This window comes from Giraffa tippelskirchi, chromosome 10 (assembly GCF_054371585.1).
Source record: "Giraffa tippelskirchi isolate mGirTip1 chromosome 10, T2T-mGirTip1v1.2.pri, whole genome shotgun sequence".
Classification (NCBI taxonomy): domain Eukaryota; kingdom Metazoa; phylum Chordata; class Mammalia; order Artiodactyla; family Giraffidae; genus Giraffa; species Giraffa tippelskirchi.
In genome coordinates this window covers 78,520,166-78,532,108 of record NC_137284.1, presented here as the reverse complement: position 1 = coordinate 78,532,108, position 11,943 = coordinate 78,520,166, and the positions used below count along the sequence as shown (strand labels likewise).

The following is an 11,943-nucleotide window of genomic DNA, read 5'->3' as shown; positions in this document are numbered from 1 at the left end:
TTAAACTTACACAATGCTATATGTCAACTCTACCTCAAACACCTGGAAGAAAATTGTCATATTACCCAGATGTTTTACAGCTAACTTTAATAGAAATATATTTGAGCTAAATTTTTCTTCAAGTTTCTGAAATTTAATATAATAAAATATATAATGTTCAACTGGCTTTATAATGTTGAACTGGCACTTAATAAAGTTATTTGCAAGAAGGTAAAAACATTTTAACAGTGTAGAATTATGCCTGTGGATACTGGAGACTAGCAAAGATGAGTAGTTAAGGTTTGGAATATGCTGACTTTCATAAAGAGGTTAAAAGCATTTCCCTTTTGAAACAGAATGTTCTTGGGCATTTTCCTAGTGCTTTGCTACTAAAATATAAATGGTTATGTGTAACTGTTAATTGCAGAGTGTTACTGTTGGAAATGGGTTTTGTATGCACAAATTGTGACAGGAGAGTGGACCGCAAACATAAACTTGAATTTTGGTTTTACTTTGACTTAGAGGGAAGGTGACTAAAATTGCCTTCTGTATCATCTTACCACTGTAAAACAGGAAGTGAAATCAGCCAATAAATTGCTTCCTCTCTTTTTGCAGAAAGGAAACAAATATATAAGTATATATGGGCAGTCTCAGTTTCTTGCCACTCAATCCATCCTATGTATGATCTTGATTTAGTGTTAGTGGAATGGTATGATGTCATTCCCCTGTTTACAACCCTGGGAGTGTGTTAGATTCACTTGGAAAGCTTTTAAAATAAACTCTATATCCAGGCTCTATACCCCAGTTTTCTGATTTATTTGATGTGGGCATTTCTATTTTGAAAGTCATCCCAAGCAACTCTAAGGAACAGACAGGAAGCTACTAGGCAAACTGACAGAATCTGAACATTGGAGTTGGCTTTCAAGGCACTCTGTTGTCTTTCTCCAGCCTAGCTTGCCAGGCTCTGGCCAGTTCAAAGGCTTCCCATGACCTCTGTACACTGCTTGTATTTCTGTTCTTCTGTCTCTTTTCCAGGAATTCCAAGAGTTTCCTTCTCTCACTTTCCAAATTCAAATTTCTGCCCATTTTTCAAGACGTAGCTCAGTTTTTACCTCCCCCTGTTATGCCTTGCCTTCTCCAACCACCCTCAGCTGGAAGGCTTGCTCCCTAATCTGAAGTCACACAGCAGTTATTGCCTAGCACTGAACAATGACTCAGTCATGTACTGCTCTGTGCCATCTCTCCTATTGTTGTGATAAATGATGAAACTTTGCTATACTTTTCACCTGTTTGTTACCCAAGGACCTATACTATGAGCTTCTGGCACTCCTTTGTATGCTTGACAAGTTGGTTCTGTGTATAGCGCAGGAAGTCAGTAAGTATTTGCCTGCATTTCCCATTTCCGAAGGTGTGGTTTGGCACTTTGTCTCTGCTGGAGTCTGGCCCTGCTCCTACTGGGCCTTCTTGCCAACAGACTCTCTGGCTCTTTAAATCAGGCCAACATATCCAGTGGCCCACAGGGCTGGTTGCCAGTAAAACTGATTGCGTGTGTACTACTCTGCTCACCCTTGCTCTCTCTCTAGTTTTTGATCCAGCTGAGGCTTTGGCTTTCTTTCCCTCTCTGACCCTTCACTCTCCTACTCCCTATCCTATCGGGACTTGATGGCAGAATTCAAGTTCCTGTGTTTTGACTGCGTGCCTTCTCTGAGAATGTTAGAGTACAACACACTCTCCGGATCTTCTTATCCCTCTTCCTTCAGCCAACACTTCCCCTGGCTCTGGCCCAGCCAACCTAAATTATCCTGCCAATCCTCCACTAGTACCCTGGGCTAGTGGAGGTGAAAGTGACAAGGAATCTAGTGACAAGATTCCTGTCAAAGGAGAGACAGGCCCTGTCTTTAGGATTCCCACCTTCTAAAAGAAAACTGATTGTATTGTTCACATGATTAAAACCTGCTGTTGGTTCGTGATTCCCTGTAGAATAAAGTGTAAGCCTGAGCTGTTCAATATGGTAGATATTAAAATTCAGATAAAAAATTGAGTTTTTCTTCTGTGCCCAGGTGGTGCTAGTGGTAAAGAGCCTACCTGCCAATGCCGTAGATTAAGAGATGGGAGTTTGATCCCTGAGTCGGGAAGATCTTCTGGAGAAGGGCATGGCAATCCACTCCAGTACTCTTGCCTGGAGAATCCCTTGGATAGAGGAGCCTGGTGGGCTATGGTCCATGGGGTCGCAAAGAGTCGGATACAACTTAAGTGACTTAGCATGCATGCTGTGCCATATTTCAAGTGCTGGATAGCCACTTGTGATTATTCTACTGGACAACACAAATATAGAACATTTTCACCATTACAGAAGTCTCTGTTGGACAATGCTCATCTACATACCTTAGTGTAGCTCGTATGGCCTTTATAATCTCTCTTTATAATGTCTTGTTCTAGCTTAATTTTTGGCTGCTACTTACCTTTCAAGTCTACCCACTTTCTCAGTGTTCCCCAGCCACTCAGAGCCCTTTCACAGCTCTGCGTCTTTGAACTTACTGTTCTTGCTTCCTGAAATGCGTTTTGATTTTCTTCTCTGGCAAACTCCTATTTACCTTTTTTTTTTTTTAATATTTATTTATTTGACTGCACCAGGTCTTTAGTTGCAGCATGTGGGGTTTAATTCCCTTACCAAGGATTGAACCCAGACCCCCTGCATTGGCAGCTTGGAGTCTCAGCCACTGGACCACAGGGGAAATCCCCTATTTACCTTTTTAAGATCCAACTCTAACATCACCTTGTTCGTGAAGTTCCCTGACTTTCCTAAACACAATAATTTTTCCTGCGTTCCCTCGGCTCATTGAACCTGGCTCTGTTGCCCTTATCAGCATATTTTATTATTTGCTTATAAATCTGTCTATTCTCTTGGATGGTGGATCCTGACTGTTCCATAGATCTACCCTAATGAATACCTGAAGTTGTTTGCTTGATGCTCTTTCAATATTAAGTAACATGTTTTCTTACTGTGGGCTTGTTATTTATGTGTTTGCGGTGTTTGAAAAGATCTTGGTGCTTTAGAAGTTCTTCTTTCTTAAAAACTAGAGTGGCTTCCTGTCTTTCAGGTTGAAAGTTCATTTTCTTCCTAATTAATTCTGCTGAGACTTGAGAGGGATGTGGTAGGAGAAGTTGACAAGGTCAAAAACAGAGTAACTATATGTAGGAAGCAGTTCGGATGTGCTTAGGTTCCAGTCGTTACATAAAATATTTAGTATTTAGAAGAGAAGGGAGGAAAGATGAAGGGGGGGAAAAAAACAAACAGCTCATGGAACGGATACTGCGGAATTGTGTTTGACTTTTTCCAGAGTAAGGCCAAAAGCAATGATGTAAGAGGAGAAGAGTTTTTATTACCATTTTGCAAAAACGTATTTTATTACCATTTCCCTCCTCCCACCGCCCCACCCCCTACCTCAGGATTTGATAAGATTTTGAGAAATTCTGGTGACTCAAATTACAGTGAAGTAAATCCTCCTGACCAAGAAATCAAGAAATTAAAATATCAATTAGTTTCTCTTCTGCGATTATGGTGAACATCATTCCGAAAGGCTTATTTTCTTCTGGAAGAGCTGTAAATACTAAAGGCTGAGTCCAATAGACCTTCTCTGATCACTATCGCCTAGTTACAGCCTCAATCTTAACTGTCAATCATCTCCCCTTGGGGACGCCGACCACGCCTTATCGCTCAGACCACGCCCACCAAGTCTCCCTCCCTCCCTCCCACCTCATGGCCCCGCCCCGGGCCCAGCAAAAGAAGGTTCGCATTGGTGAAGAAGTTGCTCTGATCCCGCCCCAGAGAGCGGCGATAGGCCGAGCTGGCGTGGGGCGGTGGTGGTTGGCTGCCTGGGGACGGGTCCCTGGTCTTGCCCGTCAGAGTAGCTGGCGGCAGTGGCGGCTCTCGGGACTGGGTTGTCAGTCAGTGAGCGGAGGGGGAAGATGGCTCGCCAGGACCCGTTCTGCTAGGAAGAAGGGCGGGCAGGTGGTGCTGCTTATTCGGAGCAGTAGCCGTCGCTGTCGTTGCGAGCCAGACAAGTCGAGGTTCTGGAGGTCGAGCTTGGAGAGCCGCTCTGGTAAGTCCCGCGGAGAGAACCGCGCCGGGCCCCCAGGGCTGCCGGCGACCGATAACTTTTTTTGTCAGGGAGGAGCCGGGGCGAGGCGACGGCGGGGAGGGGACCGGGACTTTGTCCCCGGGGCGGCGGCTTCGTTGTGGGTAACGGCTCCAGCGCGAGGCGCCGCGGATGAGTGCTAGACTGTGCTGGACGCCCAGGCGTCTGAGGGGAGGAACTCGGTGGTAGGCTGCGGCCGGCGGCTTCTCGCCCCGAAGTTGGGCGCAGCCCGCTTGCTGCCTGGGCGGCGGCAGCTTTGTGCGCGAGGACCCGGGTCTTTCTCCTTCCCCGGCGAAGAGGCTTCCGACCTCCGGGCGTGACCTGGGTGCAGCCGCCTCGCGCGGACCAGCCGCCCTTCAGCCGGGTTGCTTGGGGTGGGACACCCCCACCGCCCTGCAGCGGCTGATGCTCCGGTCGGACCTCTCCTACCCCTCCCACCCCTCCGACTCCTCCTTCCCACTTCAGCGAGGCTGCAACTACCAGTCCAGTCTAATGGCCAAAATGGTCACTGTCGCCCCCCTCGTCTTAAAAGCAACATTCTCCCCCGATCCCCCAAAAGTCGGAGAGATTCACAAAGCAGCCACTATTCCTTCTTTGGTTATTTACACTGGTGAGCTCCATCAGCCCTTACCCTCTTTTTACTGTTAGTCCGTCGTCCCCCGGTGGTGGTTTAGTCGCTAAGTCGTGTCCGACTCTTCTAATATACTCGAGAATCGTCAGGGTTTTGTCCGAAAATTGTTGCATTGACAGACCAGTCGAAGTTTGCACGCTCTGTCAGAACTGGGTATCCGCCCTTCGGTGTGCACATGTGTGCGTTGTTCCCTCAGAGTATAGACGTTTCTGAAATTTTTAGATTTTGCCCTGGTTTCGTACTGCACAGAATCGGTTCTCTGATACACTATCACACGCCGGGCAGCCGCTCGGCTCTTCAGGTAGGGGGAGTTTGTTCAGCGGGCAGCTGCTGCTTATCTTCAGAGACCGTCCTACTGGCTGTAGGGCCAGGCTGTCCTTTGGCAAATTATTTATCCTTTGGGTCACACAGTAGTTTTTGTAGCAGGTATGCCGCCTTTTTGGTTCGTGTATCACTTTACAGTTTGAAATTTTCAGCTTTTAAAACCTTACTTGCATAAAGTCATAAATATTGGTGTAACCCTGAGTCAATGTAGTAGTCCTGGGAGGCTTGTTTTCCATAAGAACGTTTTCTTAACATCCATAGATCACTGCTCTGCGTGCCCCCCCGCCCCGTCCCCCAATTTCTAAAGCATTTTTCTTTAGGTTAACACGTTTTAAGTCCCAGAGCACCATATTTTTGAAGTGCAGGCAAGAAAGAAAGAAAAAAAATAGTTAGGATATGCTTGGCTGGCCAATAGTAGCTTCAAAGTCGGCTGTTCTAATAATTCATTTCAACAAAGTGGCAAGGAAGAAAATCATTGCCTGTTTTAAAAAATAAATTCTGGATTTGGCATATGTATCCTTTTTGATTTACTATAGTTATAACAACAAAGGATTTTAAACGTCTTAGTTACCAGCATTAACAGTATCTGGGTATGGACATCAGATGAAGCACTGGTTAAGTCAGTGTGTTATCCCCGCTGTGCCTCATTTTTTTGTTGTATTCCTGTTTTATGAAATCTGCTCTCCATTGCATTTTTAGAGCAGTGGTGTTTTGACAGTCAGAGTTTAAATATATCTTGTAGTCAACTGTTTTATTCAGGATCCTGTTGCCTGATATTTATTTTGTAATGAATATTAAGAGATCTTTTAAAAAATATTAGTATCAAGACCATTTTGGCGCTATCAAGTTTGCATCTTGTAAATAATCGAAATTATGTCAGACATAAATTTGCATTACCCCAGGCCGAATAGGTATACAAAATGAATGTATACAAAAATGAATGTCACAGCTCTTGTCATCAAGGAACTTACTATGTCATATACAAGACAGGTAAGTAAAGTAACAATTATAATACTCTGTGATGAGTGTGAATAGAGATTTGCCTAGCATTGTAGGTGAGCAGAGTAGGAGATGGCTAACTCAGCATGGATGTATGTAAAATTGGGGGCACATAGTGAGCTTTAAAGTATGGTATAATTTTGCCAAGTGCACGAGTTGAGTGAATACCTTTCCAGGAAAATAGAATAAGTGAGAAAACAAGGAGGCAGGAGCAACCCTGGCAGTTTAGAGAAGTCATTGTCGGTGACAAGTCCAAAGTTAGTAACATTGATCTTGACTTGAATGTGAGGGTTAGATGGGAAAACGGTGGAAGATGAGAACAGTGAGGGTGGTAGAGGGCCAACCCAGGGTGTTGTATCCTTGGCTAAGGGGATCGCATTGAAAAGATGAATAAGAAACTACTTAATGGATTTGTGTTTTCGATCCTCATTCTGGTAGAGTGAGGTAGAACCTGATAGATCCTGTCACCTCAGGAAAGAAAGGAGGAAGAATCAAGAATCTTGAGGATTTGACTTGGTTCCATTGATTGAAAATGAGTTGCACATAGATAGAGGGAAGATGATGCATTCTATTTTGAATTTTTTGAATTTGAGGAAACTGGGGGACATTCAGATGAAGATGTAGAAAGGTGTTTGAATGTAGGATGTGGAACTTGTAAAAGAAATCAGGAATAGAGGGAAGATGGGGGGTTGAATTGAAGCTGTATCGACTTGGGTATGTTGAAATGACTCAGATTGGAAAATACTTTAGCATAATAAAAAGCAGCAATTGGAAAATAGACAAATAAAAGGCAGATAGGTGGAAGAATAGTGTGAAAGAGAATTAGTTAGAAAGTATTAGTTAGAAAGATAGGAGGAACTTCAAGAAGGATGCCAAGGGTGGAGAAGTTTTCAAATAGAGGAGGAATGGGTCAACAATTTTGAAGACTTTAAAGAGGTGTCAAGTAAGAAGAGGACTCCAGCGACTAGTGAATTTGTCAGGAGTTCACAGGTGACTTTAACAAGTACAATTTTAGCTGAGTAGTGGTTCAGAAACTGGTCTCCAGAAGACTGAGAAAGAATGTTGTTCGGTTTGACTCTTTGTGACCCATGGACTGTAGCATGCCAGGCTTCTCTGTCCTACACTATCTCTTAGAGTTTGCTCAAACTCATGTCTGTTGAGTCCATCCAGCCATCTCATCCTCTGCTGCCTCCTTCTTCTCCGGCTCTCAGTCTTTCCCAGCATCAGGGTCTTTTCCAATGAGTCGGCTCTTTGCATCAGGAATGGATGATGAAAAAGTAGACATGCTTGCATGAGGCATTTTAAGAAAACTAAGGAAGGAAGAGAGAATGACAGTCTTAGAGCAGTGGTTCTCAATCTTATCTACACATTTTCAAACCATCTGAGGGAGTTTTTGAGTCCTGATTTCAAGGGGGGACCCCATACCAATTTGAGGAGTGGAACAGGACCCAGACTTCAGTATTTATTTCAATAGCTTTATGGAAATATAATTGGCCTGTAATAAACTACACATATTTAAAGTGTGCAGTTGAATGTTTAACATGTTTATATTCATTAAACCATCACCACAGTCAAAATAATGAATATATCCATCACCTCCAGAAGTCTCCTAGTGCCCCTTTGTAATCTCTCAATCCCTGAAACCACTGGTCTACTTTTTATGACTGTAGATTAGTTGCATAGATATTTCACAGTTCCTTAGGAAATTCCATAGGCATAGTTGAAACTGCTGCAGAGGGATGTGAGTTGAAGGGATATTGTGCTTGGCTCTTTTTTTTTTTTTATATGTGTAAGGGAAGTGAGAAGTAAGAGATTAGAAGAAATGAGATATCTATTGGAACTAAGTCCCTGAGGAAATAGTAGATAGAATTCAGAGCTTTGACCAGTAAAGAAAGGAAGACAGTTCTGGAAGCAACATCTTTAACAAAGAATATGATATTAAAGATAGTGTATTTTTTTGTTATCAGCATCAAGGTTGTCATCATGTAGTATCAAGATTGGTTCTCAGAAGTACTTAGAAATAATTAGCATCCTAGTGTTATGAAAATGAATGCCCTGTAGAAAAACCCCTTAAGTGTAGCCCCTGGCACTACTGTGTAATGCTTTGTCATTTTTTGGAGGGGAGCAGATGGAATTAACAGTTTGACTATTGCTACTGTTGAGAGCCAAGTACTGCTAGAATCTTTTTGACCCCCTTGCAGTTAGGCTGCATATCTGTACTGGGAAAAGAGAACATTTAACATTTACACATCTCCTGTTTAAAGCATCTTTGTTCAGAAGAAATCCTGCTTACTTGCCCTTTGGATATATGCCTTTTAATTACATTGGAGGAAAAAAAATCATTCTTCTCTCTACCGAGGGAGACAGAGAAGAGTTGTGATTGGAAGTTGTCAAAGGCCCACACTTTGTATCCTGAAAAAGGTAGTATCCATATTCCACACTGTCCCTTCCACCTTTTTTTTAAAGTTTCAGGCTCAAGTTTTAGATGTCGGTGAAAGCTGAGCCCTGCTGGTTCTGAGGTCCAGGGTTTGTTCGTCACTTGATTCTTACTACCTTTGGCAGGAGCTGAAAGCAAATAGTTAATACCTAAATATTATTTGACATTGCACTTGATCATAAGTAAAGATGGGAGTTAAAACTTTTATTTGATTGTTTCCTAGAGTTCTGAAAATTTCTTTCATTGTATTGTTCAGTTGCCAAGTTGTGTTTGACTCTTTGTGACTCCATGGACTGCAGCATGCCAGGCTTCCCTTTCCTCACTATCTCCTGGAGTTTGCTCAAATTCATGTCCATTGAGTTGGTGATGCTATCTAACCATCTCACCCTCTGCCCCCCCTTCTACTTTTGCCTACAAAATCTTTCATTATGATTAAAGTGTAAAAATATGATCAGATCTAGAGAGGGTAGGCCTCCCTAGTTTTGGTGCAGCCTAAAAGAGTAGGACATGGCAACCCACTCCAGTGTTCTTGCCTGGAGAATCCCAGGGACGGCGGGAGCCTGGTGGGCTGCCGTCTATGGGGTCTCACAGAGTCGGACACGACTGCAGCGACTTAGCAGCAGCAGCAGCAAAAGAGTAGAACTATCAGTGTTAACATGATTTTGGATACTATTGTTACTAAAGTCAAAGCAATATCGTAAACATTTTGTATTTTTGAGGATGAGATGGCTGGATGGCATCACCAACTCAATGGACATGAGTGTGGGTAGACTCCGGGAGTTGGTGATGGACAGGGAGGCCTGGAGTGCTGCGATTCATGGGGTTGCAAAGAGTCGGACATGACTGAGCAACTGAACTGAACTGACTGTGTAATAAATGTAGGAAGTTTGGAAAATTCAGGAAAGCGTAAATGATAAATAACATCTATAATGCCTTCATCATTGATGGGCTTCCCAAATGGCGCAGTGGTAAAGAATCCACGTGCACGTGTCTCTTCCAATTCTGGTTTCCTCTGTGTGTATGCCCAGCAGTGGAATTGCTGGGTCATATGGCAGTTCTATTTCCAGTTTTTTGAGGAATCTCCGCACTGTTCTCCATGGTGGCTGTACTAGTTTGCAATCGCAGCACTGTTTGTAATAGCCAGTACATGGAAGCAGCCTAGATGCCCATCAGCAGACTAATGGATAAGGAAGCTGTGGTACATATACACAATGGAATATTACTCAGCCATTAAAAAGAATACATTTGAATCAGTTCTAATTAGGTGGATTAAACTGGAGCCTATTATACAGAGTGAAGTAAGCCAGAAAGAAAAACACCAATATAGTATACTAACACATATATATGGTATTTAGTCAGTTGGTAAAGATAATCCTGTATGTGAGACATCAGAAGAGACACAGATAAATAGAACAGTATTATGGACTCTATGGGAGAGGGCGAGGGTGTGATGATATGGGAGAATGGCACTGAAGCATGTAAATTATCATATGTGAAACGAATCGCCAGTTCAGGTTCAATGCATGATACAGGGTGCTCGGGGCTGGTGCACCGGGATGACCGGAGGGATGGGATGAGGAGGAAGGTGGAAGGGGGGTTCTGGAAGGGGAAAACATGTACACCTCATGGTGGATTCATGTCAATGTATGGCAAAACAAATACACTATTGTAAAGTTAAAAAATAAAAAATAAACTAATTAAAAAAAAAAAAGAATCCACGTGCAATGCAAGAGATGATGGTTCAATCCCTGGGTTGGGAAGATCCCCTGGAGTAGGAAATGGCAACCCACTCCTGTATTCTTGCTTGGAAAATTCTATGGACAGAGGAGCCTGGCGGGCTACAGTCTGTGGAGCTGTAAAGAGTCGGACATGAATGAGTGACTGAGTGTGTTTGCACCTATTGATAATCATTTTTAACACTGGTGAGTATCCCATAGGTCCTTTTTAATGGGATTTACTCTCTTTTTTTTCAACAACTGCCCCACCACCCCCATATTATACCTACTCTTTTGTTTGTTGTTGACACTGTTTTGTTTCTAGGTTATTTTTATACAATTGAATGAATGCTTACCCGAGTCAATAAAACATTATTCTTTTACAGCATACCATCATTTTAAATGTGTGGCTAATAGTCCAGCATTTGGATTTTCCATTGCTTATTTAACCAACATTTCAATTGTTAAAAATTTAAGCTCTTTCCAGTAATTTGATGGATTAATCATTGCTTATATCTTTTATTAAGATAAATTCTAAAGTTAAAAGATACACATAATTATTTTTGATAGATATTAATAGATTGCTTTCCAGAAGGTTGTGACAGTCATTTTTATTAGTTGTGCTTGAGAATGCCAGCAGTCTCTCCATATTAAAAAACTTCCATTTTGGTTTGAAAAGTCTATAAATTTCCTTGTTTCATTTCTTATTAGTGACTTTAAATATTTGTATTTTTTGTGAATTATCTATTAATGTCCTTTGTTTATTATGCTATTGGATTTTAAAAAACTGAGTTATAAAACCTCTTTGTATATAAAACTATTAGGTGTTGGTCAAATTGCAATGCAGATAATTTTTCCACTTTGTCATTTGTGTCCTAATTTTGTTTTTGGCTTGAATTTTTTTATTTTTAAACAGATTTTTAACATTTAGTGTAGCTAAATCATTCAAATTTTTCTTTTATGGTATCTACATGCTTAGACTTTCTTGGGTTTGCATATTCTATAAGTAATTACTTCTTTTTCCTTATATTACTTTCATAGTTTTGAAAAAACATTTACATCTTTAATCTATTTGAAATGTATTTGAAATGTATTTTAGAGTGGCAAGTCAATTATTTTATACTTTTTACTGAATAATTGTTTTTCCCCAGAGATTTTCTGTTCTGCTTCATTTGGCTATATTTTTTGCTCCAATAATTCCAAACAGTTCTAATTACTGTAACTTTTTAATGTATCTTACTATATAGTTGTATGAATTCCTATTATCTTTTTCAAAAAATTTTCATAATTTCTCATTTTTTTCAGATTACCCTTAATCCAATTTATTAAGAAAGAATTTAATTGAAAATATAAACTAATTTTTTAGAGATAGCTATGATATCTTATGATCTATTTTAGAGATAGCTATGAAATACTTTACAGATTTTCATCATTTCTTCAAGTCATCTTTTATGACTCAGTGTTTTGTAGTTTTCTTCATGTGGTGCTGCCTATTTTTAAAGTTGACTTTTGGTATTTTAAAACCTCTTGTTGCTATTGTGAGTGAAATACTTTTTCATTGTATTTTAAAGAGGGTTACATCTTCCTGATGGAACATAGAAAAGTTGGTGATTTGTTGTACTATTTTCTAATTGGTCATCTTATGAAATTCTTTTTTTAAAATTTATTTTTTACAAAATTCTTAATTGTAATAGTTTCTAAATAAGGCAGTTATAGAAT

The 11,943-nt window shown here is 41.1% G+C and overlaps 1 protein-coding gene and 1 long non-coding RNA gene across 17 annotated transcripts in view; one reads left to right on the top strand and one right to left on the bottom strand.

Moving 5' to 3' along the window:
* The first annotated feature begins 3,884 nt into the window (after nucleotides 1–3,884).
* Nucleotides 3,885–11,943, top strand: part of HYCC1 (hyccin PI4KA lipid kinase complex subunit 1) — a 112,374-nt gene continuing 104,315 nt past the window's right edge. For 13 of the 16 annotated variants that reach the window (XR_014067428.1, XR_014067430.1, XR_014067434.1 and 10 more), the window contains exon 1: nucleotides 3,885–4,082. The gene's annotated coding sequence lies outside the window, so the exon portion shown is untranslated. Of the gene's footprint in view, nucleotides 4,083–4,248; nucleotides 4,729–11,943 lie in introns of those variants that run through there. The other 3 variants (XR_014067431.1, XR_014067435.1, XM_081536407.1) reach the window with 1 other exon arrangement.
* LOC145524363 (uncharacterized) lies at nucleotides 4,265–10,225 on the bottom strand. The gene is made up of 2 exons (XR_014067440.1): nucleotides 9,253–10,225; nucleotides 4,265–7,668 (listed from the first exon to the last, which is right to left on the bottom strand). It is a non-coding gene; the product is annotated as an uncharacterized LOC145524363 (long non-coding RNA).